The 26,006-nt window shown below is 43.6% G+C and overlaps 1 pseudogene; it reads right to left on the bottom strand.

Annotated features, from left to right (window-relative positions):
• Positions 1–6,761: 6,761 nt before the first annotated feature.
• The window catches only part of LOC100614788 (protein cordon-bleu-like), a 51,648-nt pseudogene continuing 32,403 nt past the window's right edge, over positions 6,762–26,006 (bottom strand).

Raw genomic sequence — 26,006 nt, 5'->3', positions numbered from 1 at the left:
TGGTTCACAGATGGCAACTTGTCACTGTGTCCTCACATGGTAGAAGGAGTGAGCTAGCTCCCTGAGGCCTCTTTTATGAGGGCACCAATTCCATTCAAGAGGACTCTGCCTGCATGATCTAATCACCTCCCAAAGTTTCACCTCCTAATACCATCATCCTGGGAGTTAGAATGTCAACATATGAATTTTTAGAGGACATGAACATTCAGTCCATTGCAACTGCATTCTGCAAAATGCAGTTCAAAAAGCATCAATGTAAAATATTTTGTGTAAAATCATTGATTTATCAAGTTAGCAGAAAACAAAGTGGAAACCTTAAAAAAAAACAAAACTCTGCTGCTCTGGGTTACATTTAAGTATATTTGTACCACATAGTCAACCTTCAAGTTTCCATCCAAAAAAAGTGGAAGCAATAGCATGTGAAATCCAAAAGTCAATAGTATTGAGCCCTGGAAAGCATGGTATTATGTTCTGGGGCTGCAGAGCAGATTTACATTTCCTTTTGAGCTCAGGTTAGGCCAGTGATTCTCAACCTCAGCACTACTGACATTTAAGGCCTGATAACTCTCTGTTGTGTGAAGCTGTCCTATGCCTTATAGTGATGTTTAGCGGTAGCATCCCTGGCCTCCACCCACGACATGCGACAACCCCCTCCCCAAATTGTGACAACTGAAATTGTCTCCAGATATTGCCAAATGTCCTCTAGAAGGCAAAATTGCCTCTAGTTGAGAACCATTGATAAAAATATGTGCCTGACTGTGTACACAGACATATCTGTTGTTGCAGGTGGCATATATGATGCAGGGGGCATTTAAATGATGACGAGGATAATTTATACTCAGATAATAAAAAGTTGGCCATCTCAGGTGTTAGAGCTGATAATGGTCTCATGGCACCAAAAAAAAGTCAGTTTTAACATCCTTCAGCTTGGTTCCATGAAGAAGTCACTGTCAGCTATGCTGGGACAATGAGAAGTTTGCCTCCACCACTAATATCTCCTTTATTGACCCCACCATGGTACCTAAAATATATTACTTCCTCTGGTTTTCTGGGAAAGGGAACATTCTAAGCCATCATAATTTGTGAACAATGAACTATAATTACTTTTTTCCATTTTTAAAAATTGTAGTAAAATACATATAACAAAATGTACCATCTTAACTATTTTAAGTGTGTAGTTCAGTGGTATTCGCTACATTCATAAAGTGCAACCATCACCACCCTCCATCTCTAGAATTCTTTTCATCTTGTAAAACTGGAATTTTATATCCATTATCAACTTTATTTATTTACTTATTTATTTACTGAGACAGAGTTTCACTCTCGTTGCCCAGGTTGGAGTGCAGTGGCATGATCTCTGCTCACCACAACCTCCGCTTCTGGGGTTCAAGCGGTTCTCCTGCTTCAGCTTCCTGAGTAGCTGGGATTACAAGTGCCCGCCACCATGCCTAGCTAATTTTTGTATTTTTAGTAGAGACGGGGTTTCACCATGCTGGCCAGGCTGGTCTCGAATTCCTGACATCAGGTGATTCACCTGCCTCGGCCTCCCAAAGTGCAGGGATTACAGGCGTGAGCCACCGCATCTGACCACCCATTATCAACCTTAAAGAAAGATACCAGGAGGCCAGGCGTGGTGGCTCACGCCTGTAATCCCAGCAGTTTGGAAGGCCGAGGCAGGCTGATCACGAGGTCAGGAGATTGAGACCATCCTGGCCAACATGATGAAACCCCGTCTCTACTAAAATACAAAAAAAAATTAGCTGGGCATGGTGGTGGGCGCCTGTAGTTCCAGCTACTCGGGAGGCTGAGGCAGGAGAATTGCTTGAACCCGGGAGGTGGAGGTTGAAGAGCTGAGATCGTGCCATTGCACTCCAGCCTGGGCAACAAGAGCAAAACTCCGTCTCAAAAAATAAAAATAAATAAAAAATAAAAGAAAGACACCAGGAAAAAAATCTCCTAATTTGAGGCATTTATTTAGTAGTAAGCAGAGAGGATTATAATCTGGGGTGCACAGCTATGGCAAGCCACAGATGCATCTGAAGAAGGGAGGGGAAGGGGGGCCAGGCACGGTGCCTCAGGCCTATAATCCCAGCACTTTGGGAGGCCGAGGCAGACGGATCACGAGGTCAGGAAATGGAGACCATCCTGACTAACACGGTGAAACTCCGTCTCTACTAAAAATACAAAAAAAAAAAAAATAGCTGGGTGTGGTGGCGGGCGCCTGTAGTCCCAGCTACTCGGGAGGCTGAGGCAGGAGAATGGCATGAACCTGGGAGGCGGAGCTTGCAGTGAGCGGAGATCACGTCACTGCATTCCAGCCTGGGCGACAGAGCCAGACTCCATCTCAAAAAAAAAAAAAAAAGGGCGGGCACAGTGGCTCACGCCTGTAATCCCAGCACTTTGGGAGGCCGAGGCGGGCAGATCATGAGATCAGGAGATTGAGACCACGGTGAAACCCCGTCTCTACTAAAAATACAAAAAAATTAGCCGGGCGCGGTGGCGGGCGCCTGTAGTCCCAGCTGCTCGGGAGGCTGAGGCAGGAAAACGGTGTGAACCCGGGAGGCGGAGCTTGCAGTGAGCCGAGATCGCGCCACTGCACTCCAGCCTGGGCGACAGAGTGAGACTCCGTCTCAAAAAAAAAAAAAAAAAAAAAAGGAAGAGGAAGGGGAAGCTTTTATTGGTGAAAATAATTTCACATAAGCTGTTGGAAACGAAGTTCATTGGTTCAAAATCAGAGTTGGCATCAGTTCATTGATGGAGATGCTGTGCTAGCCAAGTGTTCTTTCCAGACCATCTTATCTGAATTGCTGCAGTCCTATAAAAGGAATATCTTGTGGGGTTATTTTAGAAGGTCCTTGAGACACAGTCTTTATCTTATACATGCAGGCATGAACTCTCCTCCTTCCTGCTTTCCTGGCTCCAATTCGTTTGGGTTTGACAAAAGTGAATTTATCCTAGTATCTGCAACATTTAAACCATTAAACATTAACTCCCCATTGCCCCTTTCCTCTGGCCCATGGGAACCACAATTCTACTTTCTCTATCTATTATTTTGACCACTCTATGCATCTTATACAAGTGGAATCATATAGTCTTTTTGTGACCGGTTTATTTCACTTAGCATAATATCCTCAAGGTTAATCCATGTTGTAGCATATATCAGAATTTCCTTCTTTTTAAAGCTTAATAATATTCGATTGTATGTATATACCACATTTTGCTATCCATTCATCTTGGGTTGCTTCCATATTTTAGCTATTATGAATAATGATGCTATGAACACGGGCATACAAATCTCTTTTTGAGACTCTTAGAGAAAATAATTGAATTGCTTTCTTTTTTCTGTTTTGAGACAAGGTCCTCCTCTGTCACACAGGCTGGAATGCAGTGGCATGATCGCAGCTCACTGCAGCCTCAACTTCCCAGGCTCAAGCGACCCTCCCACCTCAGCCTCCTAAGTAGCTGGGACTACAGGCACGTGCCACCATGCCCCACTAATTTTTGTATTTCTTTTTGTAGAGATGGGGTCCCACTATGTTGCCCAGGCTGGTCTTGAAGCCCGGGGCTCAAGCGATCCACCCTCCTCAGCCTCCCAACATGCTAGGATTACAGGTGTGAGCCACCACACCCAGCCTGCATTGCTTTCAGTTCTTTTGAGTATATACCCAGAAGTGGAAGTGCTGGATCATATAGTATTATTTCTTCTTCTTCTTCGGATCATATAGTATTATGTCTTCTTCTTCCTCTTCCTCTTCTTCTTCTTCCTCTTCTCCTTCTCCTTCTTTCTTCTCCTTCTCCTTTTCCTCCTTCTCCTTCTTCCATTCTCCCCCTTCTCCCCCTCCTCCTTCCTCCTCCTTCCTCCTTCTTCCCTTTTGTTTTTGAGATGGAGTCTTGCTCTGTTGCCCAGGTTGGAGTGCAGTGGCATGATCTCAGCTCACTGCAACCTCCACTTCCTGGGATCAAGCTATTCTCCTGCCTCGGCCTCCTGAGTAGCTGGGACTACAGGTGCATGCCACCACGCCCAGCTAACTTTTGTATTTTTAGTAGAGACAGGGTTTCACCATGTTGGCCAGGATAGTCTCAAATCCCTGACCTCAGGTGATCCACCCACCTCGGCCTCCCAAAGTGTTGTGATTACAGGCGTGAGCCACCATGCCTGGCCTCATATAGTATTTCTATTTTTAATTTTTTGAGGAACCATCATACTGTGTTCCATAGCAGCTGTATCATTTTACATTCCCACCAACAGTGCGCAGGGGTTCAAATTTCTCCACAACCTCACAAACACTTGTATTTTCTGTTTTTTTTTTTTTATAGTAGCCATCCTAATGGATGTGAAGTGGTATCTCATTGTGTTTTTGACTTGTATTTCTCTAATGATTAGTAATGTTGAGCATCTTTCCTTGTGCTTTTTGGCCATTTGTATATCTTTGGAGAAATGTCTATTCAAGTCCTTCGCCCATTTTTGAATTGGCTTGTTCGTTTTGTTGTTGTTGTGCTTGAGTTTTAGGAGTTCTCCACATGTATTCTGGATATGAATCTCTTATCAGATATATGATTTGCAAATATTTTCTCCCATTCTGTAGGTTAGCTTTTTACTTTGCTGATACTCTTTCTTCTTCTTCTTCCTCCTTCTCCTCCTCCTTCTTCTTCTTCCTCTTCTTCTCTTCTTTTCTTTTCTTCTCCCTTCTTCTTCCTCCTATTCTTCTTCTTCTTCCTCCTCCTCTTCTTCTTCGTCTTCTTCTTCCTCTTCCTCTTCCTCCTCCTCTTCCTCTTCTTCTTCCTTTATTCTTCTTCTTCTTCTTCCTCTTCTTCTTCTTCTCCTTCTTCTTCTTCCTCCTCTTCTCCTTCTTCTCCTTCTTCTTCTTCCTCTTCTTTTTTTGAGACAGGGTCTCACTTTGTTGCCCAGGTGAGAGTGCAGTGGCATGATCATGGTTCACAGCAGCCTTAGCCTCCCAGGCTCAAGTGATCCTCCCACCTCAGCCTCCCGAGTACCTGGGGCTACATGGGTGAAGCAACACACCCAGTTAATTTTTAATTTTTTTTTGTAGCGATGAGGTCTCACTATGTTGCCCAGGCTGGTCTCAAACTCCTGAGCTCAGTGGGGTACAGTGGCTCATGCCTGTAATCCCAGCACTTTGGGAGGCTGAGGCAGGCGGATCACGAGGTCAGGAGATCGAGACCATCCTGGCTAACATGGTAAAACCCCGTCTCTACTAAAAATACAAAAAATGTAGCCGGGCATGGTGGCAGGTGCCTGTGGTCCCAGCTACTCGGGAGGCTGAGGCAGGAGAATTGCATGAACCCGGGAGGCAGAGCTTGCAGTGAGCTGAGATCACGCCACTGCGCTCCAGCCTGGGCAACAGAGCGAGACTCTGTCTCAAAACAAACAAACAAACAACTCCTGAGCTCAAGTGATCCTTCTGCCTCAGCCTCCCAAAGTGCTAGGATGACAGGCATGAGCCACCACATCCAGCCTGATACTATTTCTTTTATTATTATTACATTTTAGAGACAGGGTTGCCTTATGTTGCCCAGGCTGGCCTCAAACTCCTGGACTGATCCTCTTGCTTCAGTCCCAAGTAGGTGGTATCAGAGACACATGCCACTGTACCTAGCTGATACTATCTTTCAATGTACAAAATGTTTAAAATATTCATGAAGTCCAATGTGTTCATTTTTTTTTGTTGCCTGTTCCTTTGGTGTCATATCCAATAAATCATTGCCAAATCCAATGTCATGAAGCTTTTGCTCTGTTTTCTTTTAAGAATTTTATAGTTTTAGATCTTCTATTTATGTATTTAATTCATATTTAGTTAATCTTTGTATATGGTGTTAGGTAAGGGTCCAACTTCATTCTTTTAATGTGTAGATGGATATACAGTTTTCTTAGCATCATTCGTTGAAAAGACTGTCCTCTCCCCATTGAATAGTTCTTGGCACCCTTGTCAAAAATCATTTGACCATATATGTGACAGTTTCTTTCTGGGCTCTCTATTCTATTCCATTGGTCAATATGTCTGTCTTTTGCAGTACCACAGTTTTTACTGTAGCTATGTAGTAAGTTTTGAAATCAGGAAGTATTAGTCCTCTAGCTTTGTTCTGCCATGATTGCTTTTTTTTAATCAGAAGAAACAGCTTCGTGTTTTCCATTTGCATAATCTTATCATAGACCCATACAAGAAAAAGGTACCATTTGTGCCTAAATTTCTTTTTATGAAAATGCAGCTATCATATCATGAAGTACTCAAAATAAGTCAGTCACATTAGAAAATATATATATATACGTACATATATACATATATACACACACATATATATACGTATATATATACACACATATACGTATATATATACACACATATACATATATATACACACATATATACGTATATATACACACTACGTGTGTGTATATATATGTGTGTATATATATGTGTATATATATGTGTGTATATGTGTATATATATATGTGTATATATATGTGTATATATATATATTTTTTTGAGACGGAGTCTTGCTCTTGTTGCCCAGGCTGGAGTGCAGTGGCACAATCTCGGCTCACTGCAGCCTCTGCCTCTTAGGTTCAAGTGATTCTCCTGCCTCAGCCTCCCGAGTGGCTGGGACTACAGGCCTGCACCACCATGCCTGGCTAATTTTGTATTTTTAGTAGAGACGAGTTTTCACCATGTTAGCCATGGTTGGTCTTGAACTCCTGATCTCAGGTGATCCTCCTGCCTCAGCCTCCCAAAGTGCTGGGATTACAGGCCTGAGGCACTATGTCCAGCCCTTTCCAATGCCTTGTCTTTCACAGGTGGCCCTGAACCTGGAGGAGGAGGGGCTCAGCGTTTCTTCATCTCTGACTTCACAGACGCCCCTGAGATGCTGCCCAGCAAGAGGGATGGACCCAGTGTAATGGAAGGTCAGTGCATGGATGGAGAGTTGGGTGTTGTTAAACAGCCATTCAAACCCCTTCCCGGGGGCAGCCGGGAGGTGCCCTCATCGCTGTCTGCACCCGACAGCACGAGCTGCTCAGCCTTACTATTGCTTCTTTTATTAACTTTGAAAAATCCCAGAAATTTTTTCTTCTCTTTATCTGTCTCATCATTGCCAAGCGATGATTTTCTAAAGGTTTCTCTTCTGTTGTCTCACGAGTAGAGCTCCTTTATCCCAAGCTCATTCAGGGACTTGGACAACTCCAGCTCCTCCCTGGCAATGTTGTCCCTGAGGAGAACCATGTGCTCTGGGCTGACCTCACACTTTGCACAAATGGCTGGGAGAATATTCTGGAGAGGAACCTCAGGGCTCACATGCACAACAGCTTTTTGTGTCTGCAAGTAATTCACGACCAAACACACAGATTTCTCAGGCACCTTAGGGGGAACAGGCTTAATTTTTTCTTCAGGAAATTTTTCTTTCAGAAACACAGTATGCACATTCAGGGTCCCAATCAAAGTATTTGGCTTAAAACTCAAAGGTTGTTGGGTTTCTGAAGACCAAATTTCAAGGGCATGGTGGGATGGATTCAGGTGGTTCTGAAGGCAAAGTTCAACTAGTAGGTCCATCATTGCATGGCTCCCATTGAGCACGCTCCTCTTCTCCAGCTCGCTGGGCAGGACCATGGTGACGTCCATGATGGTGGCCCTTAGCGCCTCCTTCATGAGGACCAGGTTCTGCTGCAACCTGAGGGCCCCGTCGTTGGGGTCTTCTGGTGGCTGTGCATGTGCAGAGTGGCAGCCTTTCCAGGAGGTGGGGTAGCATGGGCCTTCATCTTCCTCCTCTCCTCCCAGGCACACCTGGGGTCTCAAGAGCCCCCATCGGCATACACTCAGCTCTCCATGACGTGAGGTGGGTGCCTGCAGTCACACCAGCTGCTCTTTTAGGCCCAGAGGGAGGATTACATGGGATAAAGTGTGCACATTTCTTTTGGTGGTGCCTGGCTCTGGTAAACAATCGATCCACGTAACTCTTACTATTCAGACTTGTTCACTTGCTTTTGGTGTGTAGTTCCCTGCACAACTATGCAGCTAGAGTCCTGGTCCCTTGAAAAGAACTCAAAGCAGAAACAAGAGCCAAACACCCGTCATTGCGCTCTGGCAGGTATACATGTCACCTGAGCTGGGCCAAGGTGGTGCGGGGCGGCAGGTTGTGGGGCTGTTTTTGGGAGCGGGAGAGTCATGCATCCAAAGTCCTCTTCTCCAGCCAGTGTGCTGCAGTACCCATGATTGATTTTCAAGATAAACCTTTGCGGAAAAACAGTCCCAAGGAAAAGGGACAAAGCACATTGTGGTTTTGACAGGAAGATGGGAAGAAATACTCTTGGAAGCTGTTTCTGAGATGGATAGATCTAAGTGCTCGGAGGATGATGATGAAGAAATTAATAAAAGGAAATACTACATATTGAGCATCTACTATGTGTCAGATATTTTCATATATCCTCACAACAAACTCCGGGAAGCAGGTAATATTATCCTCATTTTTCCTGGTAACATTCTCCTCATTTTTCCTGGCAATATTCTGAGAATTAGCTAGATGAAATAATTTGCTTGTACCGCTAGTAAGTGACAACTGAACCCATGTCATTAAGATTCTAAGGCCTGTCACCATACTTCCTTGATAATGGAACTACCTGAATAAATGTATCAAGCAGGTTCTAATCAGAAGAAAGAAATCACATGAGCTATTTGGTCAAAGACAATTTAATATAAATAATTATTAACTAGGTTTATAGTTGTTAACTAAGTAGCTTAAAGGGTAAAAAGATAACTTTTTACCCAGCACAGATAAGACTGTGCTGTCCAATACAATAGCTACATGCAGCATTTGAGTGCTTGAAATACAGCTAGTACAACTGATGAACTGAATTTTAATTTTTATTTAATTTTAATTCATTTAAATTTATATTTAGAAACCATTAGTTGGTACTTCCACTTCTAGCCAGTATGAAATAATAGAGACTGAATTTACCCTCACATTTGAAACTACTGAATATTGGATCAAATATGTGAAATGGTTTCCAACACGCTGGACAGCAGACAAGAAGAGCAGTGATTCCCTGAGAGAAGAGAAATAAGTGAGGTGAGCTCTAGGATTGTCCCAGATTACTGACTGAAGAGAGTTTCCTGGCTGTGGCACAGGGAAGGTGAGGTAGAGCCAGGAGGACTCCCTGAGTTGAAGAGACAGGACTGAGAGTTCAGGGAGCTCAAAGCAGCTAGACTGCAGGGAAGAATACCAGAAAGGAGAGAAGTACACAGAAGGAGAACTCTAGAGAGTTTTGGTGGGTCACCTTCAAGTACTGATAGGTGTGTACATGTGAGGGAACTACCAGAAGCCAAGGAAAGGACTATACAAGAGGACTAAAAGGAACAGTACCCCGCCCGGCGCCCTGGCTCATGCCTGTAATCTCAGCACTTTGGGAGCCCGAGGCGGGCAGATCACGAGGTCAGGAGATCGAGACCATCCTGGCTAACATGGTGAAACACCATCTCTTCTAAAAATACAAAAAATTAGCTGGGCATGGTGGCGGGTGCCTGTAGTCCCAGCTACTCGGGAGGCTGAGGCAGGAGAATGGCGTGAACCCGGGAGGCGGAGCTTGCACTGAGGCAACATCACACCACTGCACTCTTGCCTGGGCGACAGAGCAAGACTCCATCTAAAAAAAAAAAAAAAAAAAAAAAAAAGGAACAGTACCCAACATATACACAGAACCTGGAATACTGTCTGTCCCAAATAGGCAGACTGGAAAACCTCATAATTAATGGTAAATTGATAGATTATTCAGAAGGATCTTCCCTTGTAGTGGGAAATAATTAGCCCTAGAAAAAAACACTGCTGTGCTCCAACCTAACGGATCTTAAAAGAAAGACTGAAAAGGATAAAACTATGTTCAAGTAATTTTAAAAATCAATTAATTAAAATGGACCAGGAACTAACATAGATGTTAGAATCAGTAGACCAGGATATTTAAAGATTTATTGTAATTGTATTTTAAGTGGTAAAAAAGTTATGTAGAACCATGTAATATATTAAAAAGATGAAAATGAAACTTAGATATGAAAATTATGGTATCTGAGATAAAACACACTGATAGGATTAACAATAGATCAGACATTTCAGAAGGAAAGATAAATGAACTTGAAAACATGTCAATAGAAACTATCCAGTGAAAGAGAGAATAATAAAATAATTATTAAAAAATGAAAAGAAATTCAGTGAGCTATTGAACAACTTCAAGCAGCTTAATATATGTATAATTGTAATCCCCAGAGGAGAGGAGAAAAGGGAAGGGAAACAAAACAAATATGAAGAAATATTTGCCCATGTTTTCAAAATTTGATGAAAGCTATAAACCTACATATCACAGCAGCTCTATATCATGCCACTACACTCCAGCCTGGGTGACAGAGTGAGACCCTGTCAAAAAAGAAAGAAAAGAAAGAAAGAAAGAAAGAAAGAGAGAAAGAAAGAAAGAACAAAAGAAAGAAAGAGAGAGAGAAAGAAAAAAGAAAGAAAGAAAATAGAACGCTAGTTGTCAGGGCTAGGAGTAGAGGATAATGGGGAGCTGCTGTTTAATGGATATAGAATTCTAGTTTTGCAAAATAAGAGTAGTTCTGGAGATAACTGATAATGATGGCTGCACAACAATGTGAATGTGGTTAATGCCACTGAACTATACATTTGAAAATTATTAAGATGATAAATTTTGTGTTATGTGTAGTTTGCCACAATGTAAATTTTTTTTAAGGGTGAAATAAAGACTTTTTTTCTTTCTTTCTTTTTCTTTTTTTTTTTTTTGAGACGGAGTCTCTGTTGCCTAGGCTGGAGTACACTGGCATGATCTAGGCTCACTGCAACCTCCGCCTCCCGGATTCAAGTGATTCTTCTGCTTCAGCCTCACGAGTAGCTGGCTCTACAGGTGCATGTCACCACGCCCGCCTAATTTTGTATTTTTAGTAGAGACAGAGTTTCACCATATTGGCCAGGCTGGTCTCGAACTCCTGACCTCGTGATCCACCCGCCTTGGCCTCACAAAGTGTTGGGATTACAGGCGTGAGCCACTGCGCCCGGCCCAAAATAAAGACTTTTTTTTTTTTTGAGACGGAGTCTTGCTCTGTCACCCAGGCTGGAGTGCAGTGGCACCATCTCGGCTCACTGCAAGCTCCGCCTCCCAGGTTCACGCCATTCTCCTGCCTCAGCCTCCCGAGAAGCTGGGATACAGGCGCCCACCACCACGCCTGGCTAATTTTTTATATTTTTGGTAGAGACGGGGTTTCACCACGTTAGCCAGGATGGACTCAATCTCCTGACCTCGTGATCTGCCCGCCTCGGCCTCCCAAAGTGCTGGGATTACAGGCGTGAGCCACTGTGCCTGGCCAAAATAAAGACTTTTTAAGCATACAAAAGGTTTAAAAAGTCATCACCAACAGACCTGAATTATAGTAAATGCTGAAAGACATCCTTTTTTTTTTTTTTTTTTTTTTTAGACGGAGTTTCACTCTTGTTGCCCAGGCTGGAATGCAATGGTGCAATGTCAGCTTGCTGCAACCTTTGCTTCCTGGGTTCAAGCAATTCTCCTGCCTCAGCCTCCCAAGTAGCTGGGATTACAGGCAACTGCCACCATGCCCAGCTAATTTTTTTTTTTTTGTAGAGATGGGGTTTCACCATGTAGGCCAGGCTGGTCTTGAACTCCTGACCTCAGGTGATCCACCCACGTGGGCCTCCCAAAGTGCTGGGATTACAGGCATGAGCCACCATGCCTGGCCTGAAAGACCAGGAAGAAGAGCAGCAGAAGAAATGACCCCAGATGAAAATATGGATCTATAGTAAAGCAATAAAGAACACTGGAAACAGAAACTTCATGAATAAATATATATGATATTTTTCTTATTTCATAAATATCTTTAAAAGATAATTGACTAAGCAAAAATAGTAACAATGCATTGTGGGCTTTATAATTTATGTGTAAGTAAAATATATGCAAACAACAGCATAAAGGCCAGGAGAGAGGAAATGTAGGTATACTATTGGAAGGCTCTTCTTATATTATTTGTGAAATGATATAATATAACTCAAAGGGAGACTACAATAATATATGTGTGTGTGTGTGTGTGTGTGTGTGTGTGTGTATGTAGCTTGAACCCAGGAGGTTGAGGCTACAGTGGGCCATGATCAGGCCACTGCACTACAACCTGAGGGACAGAACAAGACCCTGTCTCAAAAAAAAGAAAAAGACCATCAGACTGGATAATAAAAAAGCAAAAAAGCAAGACCTAAGTGTATGCTGTTCACAACAAACACACTTTAAATACACAAACCAGTGAAAAATAAAGTGATGGAGAAAGATATACCATGTGTAGTGGACTCAGTGGTGGCCCCAAAGATATGTCTATGTTCTAATCCCCAGAACCTGTAAATATTACCTTACGTGGCAAAATATGTGATTAACTTAAGGCTTTTGCGAAGAGCTTGTCCAGGTAGGCCCTAAATGCAATCACATGTATCCTTATAGGAGAGAAAGAGAGCTAATTTAGCTACACTAACACAGAGGAGAAGGCAATATGAACACGGAGCAGAGAAAGAGATAGAGCTGTAGCCACAAGCCAGCGAATACTGACAGACAGCAGAAGCTGGAAGAGGCAAAGAATATATTCTCCCTTAGACTCTATGATGGAAGTGTGGTCTTACCTATACCTTGATTTCAGACTTCTCACCTCCAGAACCGTGGGAGAATAAATGTTTTTTAAGCCACCAACATTTCAGTAATTTGTTATAGTAGCCATGAGAAACTAATAGATCTAGTTAATTAATGCTAACACCAGATGCAGGAAAGACAGATGGCTATAATAGTGACAAACAAGTAGATTTCAAAGCAGCAAATATCACGGTAGGATGATAATAATAAAGGGGTCAATTCATCAATAGTACATAACTGTCCTAAATGTTTGTGTACTTGACAAAGCTTCAAAATACATAAAGCAAAACGTGTATTCAAGTCATACAAAGGATGTATTCTGATGTCAATGGAATTAAATAATATTCTAAAAACAGAAAGCTGGAAAATACTCAAATTTATGTGGAAGCTAAATGGCATACTTATAAGTAAAACATGAATTCAAGAAAAAATCAAAAGTGGAATTGGAAGGCATATTTAACTGAATGAAAATGGAAATACAATATATCAAAATATGAGATACCATAAAGCACTATATAGTGGAAAATTTATAGCACTATATTCATATGTAAGAAAAGAAAAAAGATTTCAGATCATTGACATCTTTTCCACATTAATAAATTGAAAAAGTAGATCAAATTAAGCAAAAACTAAGAAGTAGAAATCAATAAAATAGAAAACAGAAAATCATTAGAGAAATTTAATGAAACCAAAAGCTGGTTCTCTTGGATAATAAGCAAAATTGATAAAACTCTGGCTATGTGGATCAGGACAAAGAGAAGACACAAATTACCAATGTCATAAATGAGATAAAAATATTAACACAGGGCTGGGCACGGTGGCTCATGCCTGTAATCCCAGCACTTTGGGAGGCCGAGGTGGGCGGATCACGAGGTCAGGAGATCAAGACCATCCTGGCCAACACGGTGAAACCCCGTCTCTACTAAAAATACAAAAAATTAGCCGGGTGTGGTGGTGGGCGCCTGTAGTCCCAGCTACTCGGGTGGCTGAGGCAGGAGAATGGCGTGAACCCAGGAGGCGGAGCTTGTAGTGAGCTGAGATTGCGCCACTGCACTCCAGCCTGGGCGACAGTGCAAGACTCCATCTCAAAAAAAAAAAAAAAACTGTTAACACAGATTCTACAAATATTAAAAAGGTTAATAACGGAATATTATAAACACATTTATAGCAATAAATTTGAGGACTTAGATGCGATGGGCTAATTGCTTGAAAGATATAAACTACTAAAGCTCATTAAAGGAGATTATATCTCTATCTAGCTATCTACCTATCTATCTGTATGTATAGAGACACATACACACACATACAAACACACAAAAATGAATACCCCTAAACCTATCATAGAAATATAATTTGTAGTTAAAAAGCTTCTCACTAGTAAACTCCAGTTTAGTAACTCCAGACCTGGATGTTTACACTAGTTATCGCTACCAAAAACTTAAGGTTTGAAATAACATCAATTTTACCCAAACTCTTCCAGGAAATTGAAAGGAAGGAATATTTCCTAACTCATTCTATGAGGACAGCATTACCATGATACTGAAGCAAGACAGATAAAACTACAAACCAATATCCCCTCGTGAACATAGAAACAAAAAACTCTAAACAAAATATTAGCAAACTGAATCTAGCAATATAAGAATATAAAAAATATAATGGGTCCAAAAAAAACAGTAGAAAGAATAACTAAGACCTACTATTTGATAGCACAACAGGGTGCCTATAGTCAATAATAACTGTACATTTTAAAATAACTTAAAGAGTGTAATTGAATTGTTTGCAACTCAGTGGATAAATGCTTGAGGGGATGGATACCCCATTCTTCATGGTGTGCTTATTTCACATTGCATGTCTATATCAAAACATCTCATGTACCTCATAAATACATACACCTACTATGTACCCACAAAAATTAAAAATTAAAAAAATAATAATACATCATGTGTAAGTGTGGTTTATATCAGGAATGCAAGGTTGGTTTACATTTGAAAATCAATCAATATAATTGACCATGTTAATAAATTAACAAAGAAAAGCCATGGGCTCATCTCAATAGATGCAGAAAAATCATTTGACAAAACCAATATCTATGGCTGATAACAATTCTCAGCAATATAGGAGTAGAAGTAAAGATCCTCAACCTATTAAAGCACATCTATGAAAATCCTATACCTAACAAACTTAATGGTGAAAGACTGGGTGCCTTCCTTCTAAAATCAGTAACAAGTCAGGGATGTTTGTTCTCACCTCTTATATTCAGCATTGCCTTAGTCTGTTTTGTGCCGTTATAACAGAATACCTGAGACTGGGTAATTTACAAAGAACAGAAATTAATTACTGATAATTCTGAAGGCTGTGAAGTCCAAGATCAAGTCACCAGCAGGTTAGAGCCTGACCTCTCTGCTGCCAAGATGATGCCTCGAACACTGCATCCTCTGGAGGAGAGGAATGCTGTGTCCTCATGTGGTAGAAGAGAGCAAACCCACTCCCACAAGTCCTTTTTTTATAATGGCATTAATCCATTTAGAGGGCAGAGCCCTCAAAACCTAAACATCTCCCAAAAGGCCCCACTTCCCAACACTGCTGCAACTAGGGATCAAGTTTCCAACACATGAATTTTGGGGGATGCATCCAGACCATAGCAAACATTGTACTGGAGGGTCTGGACAGAGAAATTAGGCAACAAAATGCAATAAAAGCTCACAAATGATAAAGGAAGAAGTATTCTCTTTACTTGGAGATAATTGCTCATATGCAGAAAACCAGTTACAATCTAAAAAAAGTTCTAGAACTGAAAGTGAGTTTAGCAAGGTTGCAGGCTACATCGTTAATGTTTTTTTAAATTTCATTTATATATATTAGTAATTGACAATTGAAATTGAAATTTTAAAATACCACTTAGTTCGGGCGTGGTGGCTTACACCTGTAATCCCAGCACTTTGGGAGGCGGAGGCAAGTGGATTGCTTGAGGTCAGGAGTTCAAGACCAGCCTGACCCACATGGGCAAAACCCATCTCTACTAAAAATACAAACATTAGTTGGGTGTGATGGCACACACCTGTAGTCCCAGCTACTCAGGAGGCTGAGGTGGGAAAATCGCTTGAACCCAGGAGGCGGAGATTGCAGTGAGCTGAGATCACACCACAGCACTCCATCCTGTGGATCGCACCATTGCACTTCAGTTTTATATACAAATGGTCGTAGAAGCTTTATTTGCAATAGTTACAAACTGGAAAGAGCCCAAATGTGCATCAACAGGTAAATGGATAAACAAATTGTAGTATAGCCATACAGCAAAATACTACTTAGCAAAAAAAGAAAAGGACTATTGATATATATAATAACATAGGTGTGGCCGGGCGCAGTGGCTCACGCCTGTAATCCCAGCACTTTGGAAGACTGAGGTGGGCAGATCACGAGGTCAAGAGATCGAGACCATCCTGGCCAACATGGTAAACCCCCGTCTCTACTAAAAATACAAAAATTAGCTGGGTGTGGTGGTGCACGCCTGTAGTCCCAGCTACTCAGGAGGCTGAGGCAGGAGAATCACTTGAGCCCAGAAAGGCAGAGGTTGCAGTGAGCCGAGATGGTACTACTGCATTTCAGCCTGGGCAGTAGCAAGACCTTGTCTCAAAAAAAAAAAAAAACAAACCAGCAACAACAAAAAAAACTAACATAGGTGAATCTGAAAATAATTCTGCTGAGTGAAAGAAGTCAGAAAAAAATTGATGTATGATTCAATCAATCAATGAATCAAAACGTATAAATTCTTTTTTTGGGGGGGGTTCTTTTTTTTTTGAGTTAGGGTCTCGCTCTGTTGCCCAGGCTGGAGTGAAATGGCGTGATCTTGGCTCACTGCGACCTCCGTCTCCGGGGTTCAAAGGATTCTTCCACCTCACCAAGTTAGCTGGGACTACAGGTGTGTGCCACCACGTCTGGCTATTTTTTGTGTTTTTAGTAGAGACAGGTTTTCACCACGTTGGCCAGGCTGATCTTGAACTCCTTGAGTCATCCGCCTTGGCCTCCCAAAGTGCTGGGATTACAGGCGTGAGCCACTGTGCCCAGGCAAAACATAAATTCTTAAAAAACACAAACTAGGCCAGGCGAGTTGGCTCACGCCTGTAATCCTAGCACTTTGGGAGGCCAACATGGGAGGATTGCTTGAGTTCAGGAGTTTGAGACCAGCCTGGGCAACACAGTAAGACCTCGTCTGTACTAAATTTTTTTTAAAAAATTAGTCAGCCATGGTGTGAATGCCTGTAAGTCCCAGCTACTTGGGAGGCTGAGGTGGGAGGATCATTTAAGCCCAGCAGGTCGAGGCTGCAGTAAGCCATGTTTGTGCCACTGCACACCAGCCTGGGTAACAAAGTGAGACCCTTTGAGGGTCAAAGTGAGATTGTACACTTAAAATATGTGCAGTTTATTGTATGCCAGTCATACTTCAGTAAAGCTGTTAGAAAGAACTGACCCACACAAATATGTCCAACTGACTTTTGACAAAGATGCAAAAGTAATTTGGTGAAGTGTGAGAAAAGGCTAAGGCCTGACAGACTTCGCCAATAAAAAAGACACCATGAGTGCTTTTAAGATTCAGACAGTTTATTACTTACCTGGAGAGTGAAAAGAAGTGTAGCCAAAGGTGCCAGCTCCCTGTGGTCCTTGTTTCACACACCAAAAAGGATGACATCAAAACAAAAGGGACCTCTTATCCTCTTGTATACCGAGAAGATCACAAGGAGTTCTGCCAAGATTCAGATAAACTGCAGGTCAAGTCTTTGTCTGTGTGGTCTCTGTTGTCAGGTTGCCATGACAGAGCTGTTCCTCTACACATAAAAGCCGCAGACCCTGAGGTTTGAACAGATTTCTCTGGGCAGAGTTATTCCTCACATGGTCCTGTAGTTCACTGCAAGAGAGAAAGCACATCCTGTGTGGCTTCAGATGGGGAAGTCTATGCCTGACCTCTCTGGACTCTGTCCAATGCATGCATTTTTCCTGTTGTTTTTGCTCTGTTTCCTTTCCTTAATAAACTTTAGCAGTGAGTAAAACCTGCTGTATTGACTCTTGTGACTCCTTCTAGTGAATCACTAAAACTGGGGTGGTCATGGGACCCCAGAAACACGGGAATTTTCTTTTTAACAAATGGTGCTGGAAAATTTGCACATCCATAGGCAGAAATAAACAATAAACCTATACCTAAGCCTCATACTTTATACAAAAATTAACTCAAATTTGATCTTTGATTTAAATGTAAAATTATAAAGCTTTTAGAAGAGAACACAGGAGGCTGGGCATGGTGGCTCACACCAGTAATCCCAGCACTTTGGGAGACTGTGGTGAGCCGATCATTTGAGTTCAGGAGTTTGAGACCAGCCTGGGCAAAATGGTGAAACCCTGTCTCTACTAAAAATATAGAAATTAGCAGAGTGTCATGGTGCATGCCTCTAATCCCAGCTACTCAGGAGGCTGAGACAGGAGAATCACTTGAAACTGGGAGGTAGAGGTTGCAGTAAGCTGAGATCGTGCTGCTGCACTCCAGCCTGGGCGACAGAGTGAGACTCCGTCTCAAAAAAAAAAAAAAAAAAAAAAAAAAAAGCCAGGTGCGGTGGCTCATGCCTGTAATCCCAGCACTTTGGGAGGCCAAAGTGGGCAGATCACGAGGTCAAGAGATGGAGACCATCCTGGCCAACATGGTGAAACGCCCCGTCTCTACTTAAAATACAAAAATTAGCTGGGCGTGGTCGTGCACGCCTGTAGTCCCAGCTACTCGGGAGGCTAAGGCAGGAGAATCGCTTGAACCAGGGAGGCGGAGGTTGCAGTGAGCTAAGATTGCGCCACTGCACTCCAGCCTGGCAACAAAGCAAGACACTGTCTAAAAAAGAAAAAAAAAAAGAAGAAGAAGAAGAAGAAGAAGAAAGACAAAGAATAAAGAAAAGGCCGGGCACAGTGGCTCACGCCTGTAATCTCAGCAATTTGGGAGGCTAAGGCGGGTGGATCACCTGAGGTCAGGAGTTCGAGACCAGCCTGGCCAACATGGTGAAACCCCGACTCTACTAAAAATACAAAAATTAGCCGGGTGTGGTGGTGCACACCTGTAATCCCAACTACTGGGGAGGCTGAGGCAGGAAAATCGTTTGAGCCTGGGAGGCAGAGGTTGCAGTGAGCTGAGATCATGCCACTGCACACCAGCCTGGGCAAAAGAGTGAGACTCCGTCTTAAAAAAAGAAGAAGAAGAAGAAAACACAGTAGAAAGAAAATCACCATGATTTGGAGTTAGGTGAAGGGAACATAGACATGACACCAAAAGCACAATGCATAGAAGGAAAAAACATAAATATATTGATGAAAAGCTCACAGAACTTCTGCTCTATGAAAGACATCTGTTAAGATGATAAAAAGACAAGCTCTGGGGCTAGGCGTGGTGGCTCATGGCTGTATTCCTAGCACTTTGGAAGGCCAAGGGGGGCCGATCGCTTGAGCTCAGGAGTTTGAGACCAGCCTGGGCAACATGGCGAAACCCCGTCTCTACAAAAAATACAAAAATTAGCCAGACATGGTGGCGTGCACCCGTAGTCCCAGCTACTTGGTGGCTAAGGTGGGAGGATCGCTTGAGCCCAGAAGGTCAAGGCTACAGGAAGCCAAGGTTGTGCCACTGCACTCAATCCTGGGTGACAAGATGAGACCTTGTCTCAAAAAAAAAAATTATCTGGGCATGCTGGCATGCACCTGTAGTCCCAGCTATTCGGGGGGCTGAGGTGGGAGGATCACTTGAGCCAGGGAGATTGTGGCTACAGTTAGCCATGATCACACCACTGCACTGCAGCCTGGGCAACAGAGTGAGGCCCTGTCTCAAAACAAACAAACAAACAAACAAAAAACGAGCTACAGTCAGGGAGAACATATTTGCAAATCACATCTCTAACAAAGAATATATATCCAGAATATATAAAGAACTCCCAAAACTCATCTGTAATAAACCAACCATCCAGTTTTTAAATGGGTAAAAGAAGACTTGAACAGACATGTCACCAAAAACAATATACTGGTGGCAGATATATACATGAAAAGATGTTCAATATCACTAGCCATTAGGGATATGCCAATCAAAATCACAACGAAATGCTGTTATGCACCTACTCAAATGTCTGAAAAAGAAAACACTGATAACAACAAATGCTGATGAAGATGTCAAGAAATAGGATCTTTCATATGTTTTTGGTAGGGATGTAAAATGGTAGAGGCAGGCTGGGCGCGGTGGCTCACGCCTATAATCCCAGCAGTTTGGGAGGCTAAGGTGGGCAGATCACTTGAGGTCAGGAGTTCGAGACCAGCCTGGCCAACATGGTGAAACCCTGTCTCTATTAAAAGTACTAAAATTAGCCAGGCTTGGTGGCAGGCGCCTGTAATCTCAGCCACTCAGGAGTCTGAGACAGGAGAATCGCTTGAATCTGGGAGCCAGAGGTTGCAGTGAGCCAAGATCATGCCACTGCACTCCAGCCTGGGTAACAGAGCAAGTCTCCATATCAATAAAGATAATAATAATAATAATAAAGGGCAGAGCCACTCTAGAAATCATTCTGTCAGTTTCTTAAAAAGTTAAATGTAGGCTGGGTGTGGTGGCTCACGCCTGTAATCCCAGCACTTTGGGAGGCCGAGGCAGGCAGATCATGAGGTCAGGAGATTGAGACCATCCTGGCTAACACGGTGAAACCCTGTCTCTACTAAAAATACAAAAAACTATCCGGGCGTGGTGGCACGAGCCTGTAGTCCAACTACTCAGGAGGCTTAGGCAGGAGACTCATTCGAACCTGGGAGGCGGAGGTTGCAGTGAGCCGAAATCACACCACTGCACTCCAACCCAGGCAACAGAGTGAGACTCCATCTCTAAAAAAAAAAAAAAAAAGTTAAACATAGAGTTACCATATGGTGCAGCAATCACAGCAATCACATTCCTGGGCATTTATCCCAGAGAAACTAAAACCCATACCTACAGAAAAACCTATACTCAAATGTTCATAGCAGCTTTTTTTGTAATAACCAAAATTTAAAAATAAGTCAAATGTCCTTCAACAGGTGAATGATTAAACACACTGTGGTACATCCGTACCATGGAATATTACTCAGCAATAAAAAAGGAACATATCATTGCTACATCCAACAACCAAGATGGATCTTATGGGCATTGTGCTGAATAAAAAGGACAGTTTCAGCTAGGCACGGTGGCTCATGCCTGTAATCCCAGCATTTTGGGAGGCCGAGGTGGGTGGATCACCTGAGGTCAGGAGTCTGAGACCAGCCTGGCCAATGTGGTAAAACCCCATCTCTACTAAAAATACAAAAATTAGCCAGGTGTGGTGGCCTGTGCCTGTAGTCCCAGCTACTTGGGAGGCTGAGGCACGAGAATCGCTTGAACCCGGATGGCGGATGTTGCAGTGAGCCGAGATCACGCCACTGTACTCCAACCTGGGCAACAGAGTGAGACTTGGTCTCAAAAATTAAAATTTAAATTTAAAAAAAGCCAGTCTCAAAATGTCACATACTGTATGATTCCATTTATATAACATTCTCAAAATGACAAAATTATATAGATGGAGCATATATAAGTGGCTGCCAGGATTAGTTGTAGGGAAGAGAGGAAGTAAAAATAAAGGGGCAGCATGAGGAACTTCCATGGTAGTAATGGAGCAGTTCTGTCTCTTCATTGTAGTGGTAGTGGTCACACAAATCTATGCACATGAGAGCTACCATATGATCGAGCCATCCCACTACTGGGCATATACCCAAAAGAGAGGAAATCAGTATATCAAAGAGATATCTGCACTCCCATGTTTGTTGCAGCACTGTTTACAATAGCCATGATTTGGAAGCAACCTAAGTGTCCATCAACAGATGAATGGATAAAGAAATGTGGTAATTATACACAATGGTATACTATTCAGTCATAAGAAAGAGTGAGATCCTGTCACTTGTAACATGGATGGAACTGGAGGTCATTATGCTAAATGAAGTAAGCCAGGTACAGAAAGACAATCATCACATGTTGTCACTTATTTGTGGGATCTAAAAATCAAAACAATTGAACTTATGGAGATAGAGAGTAGAAGGATGGTGGCCGGGTGTGGTGGCTCACACCTGTAATCTCAGCATTTTGGAAGGCTGAGGCAGGCAAATCACTTGAGGTCAGGCGTTGGAGACCAGCCTAGCCAACATGGCGAAAGCCCATTCTATAGTAAAAATATAAAAATTAGCCAGGCATGGTGGCACATGCCTGTAGTCCCAGCTACTCGGGAGGCTGAGGCAGGAGAATCGCTTGAACCCAGGAGGCGGATGTTTCAGTGGCCAAGACTGCACCACTGCACTCCAGCCTGGGCGACAGAGTAAGACTCCTTCTCAAAAAAAATAAAAGAGAGAGAGAGAGTAGAAGGATGCTTACCAGAGGCTGGGAAATGTAGTAGGGGGAAGGGCAGGAGTTAGGGATGGTTAATGTGTACACAAAATAGAAAGAATGAATAAGACCTAGTGTGTGATAGCACAACAGGGTGACTATAGCCAGTAACAATGTAATTGTACATTTTGAAATAACTATAAGAGTATAACTGAATTGTTTATAATACAAAGGATAAATGGTTGAGGTGATGGATATCCCATTTTACATGATGTGATTATTATGCATTACATGCCAGTATCAAAACATGTCATGAACCTCATACACATATACACCTACTATGTACCCACAAAAATTAAAATTAAACAATTTTTTAAATCTATACACGTGAGGAAATGTTATATAATCACAAAGACATACAAAAAAACAATATGTGCATGCCAAAACTGGTGAAACCTAATTAAGACTTCCAGTCTGGTTAGTTGCATTGTGCCAGTTAATGTTCTCGTTTTGACAATGCACTATAATTACAGAAAATGTCACCAATGGGAGAAGCTGTGTGATAGGTACATGGAACGTCTCTGTACTATTTATTTCAACTTCTTTTGAGTGTATAATTATCCCAAAGTAAAAAGTTAAAAATTTATAATTCCGCTAATGAAAAATGTTAAGTATGCTTGGAACAACTTGAGTATGTGAATCCATATTTCCTTTCTTCCTTTCTTTCTTTTTTCTTTCCTCCTTCCTTTCTTTCTTTCTTCCTTTTTTTTTTTTTTTTTGAGACAGAGTCTCACTGTGTCACCCAGGTTGGAGTGCAGTGGTGCAATCTCGGCTCACTGTAACCTCCTCCTCCCGGGTTCAAGTGATTCTCCTGCCTCAGCCTCCTGAGTAGCTGGGGTTACAAGCACGTGCCACCACACCTGGCTAATTTCTGTATTTTTAGTAGAGACAGAGTTTTGCCATGTTGGCCAAGCTGGTCTCGAACTCCTGACCTCAGGTGATTCACCTGCCTCGGCCTCCCAAAGTGCTGGGATTACAGGCGTGAGCCACCGAGCCTGGCTAATCCATATTTTCAACTGTAAATTTTATGAAATCTAAAAACAGATCAAGAAGCCTGGGAAGCCTAGGCTAGGAGGAAAAGGGAGGAGGTTGTAATTATTAAAACTTGGGGGAGGGGCTCCATGGAGCTAAAACCCATACTTCTGAAAAGGGGTCATCTGCTTGCTGGTGCTGAAATCTCTGAGCTTGGAAGAGGATCCCTGTGATGCTGGTGAGAGGTGACAGCGTGCTGGCAGTCCTCAGAGCCCTCGCTTGCTCTTGGCACCTCCCCTGCCTGGGCTCCCACTTTGGTGGCATTTGAGGAGCCCTTCAGCCCCCCCCCACTGCACTGTGGGAGCCCCTGTCTGGGCTGGCCAAGGCCGGAGCCCACTCCCTCAGCTTGCAGGGAGGTGTAGAGGGAGAGGCACGAGCGGGAACTGGGGCTGCGTGCGGCACTTGTGGGCCAGCTGGAGTTCTGGGTGGGCGTGGGCTTGGTGGGCCCCCACACTCGGAGCAGCCAGCCAGCCCTGCTGGCCCCGGGCAATGGGGGACTTAGCACCCGGGCCAGTGGCTGCGGAGGGTGTACTGAGTACCCCAGCAGTGCCGGCCCACCGGCGCTGTGCTCGATTTCTCGCCGGGCCTTAGCTGTCTTCCCACGGGGCAGGGCTCGGGACCTGCAGCCCACCATGCCTGAGCCTCCCACCCACTCCATGGGCTCCTGTGCGGCCGGAGCCTCCCCGACGAGCACCACCCCCTGCTCCACGGCGCCCAGTCCCATCAACCACCCAAGGGCTGAGGAATGCGAGCGCACTGCACAGGACTAGCAGGCAGCTCCACCTGCAGTCCCGGTGCGGGATCCACTAGGTGAAGCCAGCTGGGCTCCTGAGTCTGGTGGGGACGTGGAGAGTCTTTATATCTAGCTCAGGGATTGTAAATACACCAATCAGCACCCTGTGTTTAGCTCAAGGTTTGTGAGTGCACCAATCGACACTCTGTATCTAGCTGCTCTGGTGGGGCCTTGGAGAACCTGTGTGTCCAAACTCTGTATCTAACTAATCTGATGGGGACATGGAGAACCTTTGTATCTAGCTCAGGGATTGTAAACGCACCAATCAGCGCCGTGACAAAACAGGCCACTCAGCTCTACCAATCAGCAGGATATGGGTGGGGCCAAATAAGAGAATAAAAGCAGGCTGCCTGAGCCAGCATTGACAACCTGATTGGGGCCCCTTCCACAGCCTGGAAGGTTTGTTCTTTCGCTCTTTGCAATAAATCTTGCTACTGCTCACTCTTTGGCACGCTGCTTTTATGAGCTGTAACACTCACTGCGAAGGTCTGCAGCTTCACTCCTGAGCCCAGCGAGACCACGAGCCCACCGGGAGGAACGAACAACTCCAGACGCGCTACTTTAGGAGCTGTAACACTGACCGCGAGGGTCCGCGGCTTCATTCTTGAAGTCAGTGAGACCAAGAACCCACCAATTCCGGACACATTGGGACCCAGATTTCTAAGGAGGGGCACAGACTGTTGGTGTTGTCTATGAGCAGGGCATGTCGAGATTAGTTCTTACTCTCTTACTTTTTTCTTTTTTTTTTGAGGGAGTTTTGCTCTGTCGCCACGCTGGAGTGCAGTGGTGCAATCTTGGCTCACTGCAACCTGCGCCTCCCGGGTGCAAGTGATTCCCCTGCCTCAGCCTCCCGAGTGGCTGGGACTACAGGCACATGCCACCACACCCAGCTAATTTTTTGTATTTTAGTAGAGACGGGGTTTCACCATGTTGGCCAGGATGGTCTCCATCTCCTGACCCCGTGATCTGCCCACCTCGTCCTCCCGAAGTGTTGGGATTACAGGCCTGAGCCACCTCGCCCGGCAGAGATTGGTTCTTTCAAGTGATGGAAAAACTGTAAACTGGACTCACTCAATTCTGCAGGAAGGACTTGCTCTTTTCAGGGTAAAGAGGCAAGGCCGGGGTGGCGCTCATAGGAACTACAAGCAGACAGGCAACCCACCTAGGAGCAAGTCCTTTTCTCCTTCAGCTTTGCAATCCCCCTCTACAGACCCCTATTGGCAGAAGCTAACACAAAGCCAGCAGACAAAACTGACTTGTAGTTTTCAGTGTCCTATTGCTAGCATCACGAAATAAGGTATAGAAGAGTGGGTTTGGGACCCGGCGCAATGGCTCACTCTTGTAATCCCAGAACTTTGGGAGGCAGAGGCGGGCAGATCACTTGAGGTCAGGAGTTCGAGACCAGCCTGGCCAACATGGTAAAACCCTATCTCGACTAAAAATACAAAAATTAGCTAGACATGGTGGCAGGTGCCTGTAATCCCAGCTACTCAGGAGGCTGAGGCAGGAGAATTGCTTGAACCTGGGAGGCGGAGGTTGCAGTGAGCCGAGATCCCGCCACTACACTCCAGCCTGGGTGATAGAGCAAGACTCAGTCTCAAAAAAAAAAAAGACTGGTTTTGGAGCTGAGACAATAACCTAATAACTGCCAAAATACAACTGTGGCAAAGCCACTTAGCTATCCCCCAAATATCAGTACTGCCTTTTCATCATGCTAAATAGTGGCAGCGAGGTGGCTCTGCAGATCGGAACTACCATTTCTTAGTTCCTCTTGCATCTAGGTGATACTTTATGACAGGTATGTGTGACATTCAGGCCAATCTAAGAACCCACTCTTTCTTGTTTCCCATGCGTTGACTAGTTTTGTCAGCATCCAGGGTGACTTTTGATGCCATATGTTGAAAGTGACAGAGCTAGTGTTACCATAACAGATACATAATAATGCTCTAGACACTTTCGCACTCCTCATAGTTACCATGAGATTGCCAAGGAGGTTTTAAAATCCACCAGCAGGGAGCTCACAAATGCTTATCAAAATACTACCCCCA

This window comes from Pan troglodytes, chromosome X (genome assembly GCF_028858775.2).
Source record: "Pan troglodytes isolate AG18354 chromosome X, NHGRI_mPanTro3-v2.0_pri, whole genome shotgun sequence".
NCBI lineage: Eukaryota > Metazoa > Chordata > Mammalia > Primates > Hominidae > Pan > Pan troglodytes.
This window is presented reverse-complemented; position numbering and strand designations above follow the sequence as displayed.